Source organism: Pteropus vampyrus, unplaced genomic scaffold, assembly GCF_000151845.1.
Source record: "Pteropus vampyrus isolate Shadow unplaced genomic scaffold, Pvam_2.0 Scaffold349, whole genome shotgun sequence".
NCBI lineage: Eukaryota > Metazoa > Chordata > Mammalia > Chiroptera > Pteropodidae > Pteropus > Pteropus vampyrus.
The window spans coordinates 1,344,787-1,346,706 of record NW_011889130.1 but is presented as its reverse complement, the minus strand read 5'-3'; positions in this window follow the sequence as shown (position 1 = coordinate 1,346,706).

Below are 1,920 nucleotides of genomic sequence, written 5' to 3'. Positions count from 1 at the left end.
GAAGACAGACCTTCCTCCCTCAACATCCCTTTAAGATTAAGGGAACAAAATCTCTGAGAGGGAATAAGGTAGGGAGGAGGCAAGAGAATAAAGTGTTAATCAAGCCACATTCAGCGACTGGAATGTGCTGATCAGCCCTGCAGCCAGGCCAGGAAGATATCTGCAGAACAAAGAAAAGGTTTCTGCTGGATTACCAGCAGCTCATTCCCCACACTTGTGAAGAGGAAAAAGGACCCTTAAGACTCAGATGGGAAAACTATATCAAGACTCAGTTGGTAAAACTATCTACATTGGGATGAAGTCCTCCCCATGGCACTATTAAGAATCAGGTCAGCCACAACCAAGAAGACTGGGTTCTCCCTCTATGAAATCCTGTATGGGCAGCCACCACCACTCATCAAAGGACTAAGAGTCAATAGGTGAATTGACTCTGAGACAACAGCCTCAGGCCCTAGGGACCACCTTCCAGATTCTCAACCAATGGGTTAGGGAAAGGCTCCCTGTCAGTTTAACCACTGAAGTTCATTTTTTTTAAGCCAGGAGACTCTGTCTGGGTGAAGGAGTGGAACATTCAGCCCCTAAAACCTCTGTAGAGGGGCCCCTTTACTGCCATTTTTGTCTACCCCCACTGCAGTTAAGTTTGCTAAAATAACACCCTGGATACATCATGGCAAACTTAAACCTACAGCTGCAGAGTGGCAATGTGTTCCAGACTCTTCTGAGCCCCTCGAGGCAACCCTCTGGAAGAAAACACTGACTGTGCCGACAGACCAAGGGTAAGACCTCAGCCCTGCTTTGGTCACACCGGAAGCTGACCAATCTATGCACAGCAGAAGCCTGAGGACAATGTCTCATCAGGATGGGACCCTAGTAACCTCTTTGGAGGCTGGGTCTCCACTTTTGGTGGCTTTAAGACCTTAGTTGTGATAGTACTCCTCCTCCTCAGAACCTATCCCCTCCTCCCATGCCTACTGCTCTTGTGATCTGGTCAACCACCTCCCTCATGGAGGCTATAGTAGAAAGAAAAACTGCAGCAAAACTCCTCATGCTATGGAGGTACCAGCCTCTAACCCAAAAGTTAGAAGGATATGATGCTCCCTGACCCAGTCCTGGGTCATCATAGAGCATCAAAGGGGGGCATGTGGCAGCCTGACCCTGCCTGACCATTTCCTGCTCAAATGAGTTAGTTCCTGATTGCAACCCCAATCCCAGGACTCTCTGGCTGACACGGCAGTCCAAAAACCCACTTAAACGAGTAAGCCGGTTTACTTATAGTTTGGCAGCCAATCAGTGTTCTCCTTATGTTCTCTTTCTTTATATGGAATATCTATAGCAGTGTAGGAATGCAAAAGTACAAGATGGTATAAAACTACCTGCCATGTGACAATGGGGGCTCAGCCTTTGGATAAGAATCCACTGAGCTGGTGCTGACATCAATAAACACTGTTTCCTGCTTATAGTCTTGGTGTCCCGTCTCCCCGTTTGAGAATCTTACAACAATGATGGCCAAGTAATTCTAGGCTGTCTCCAGAAAAGTTTTGCTTCCTTTGCAAATGTCGTTAGCTTCTAGAACTATAGATCTTGAATATAAAAGAAGCAGGTATGCTGGAAGGTGGAATGCTCAAGTTTTTGGATATAAGTGATCTCATTTCTTAATATTCACATGCAGTCTATTGGACACAGTCCAGCTCAAATTGGATCCAGTTCGATCCTGGATCCAGTCTAGTTCTTAAGTTGGACCCAGTCCAACTCTGCTGGTAACCAACAAATATCATGGAACTTTGGATTGGGGAGAGGATTGAATGAGCACACCCCAGGAAATAGTGATTATCAACTGATTTTAAACAAAATGGAGAACCGTGGCTGTTACCGGTCCAAGGTCCATGTTCCTGATGCTTCGACCGAAAGTCAAACCTTCAG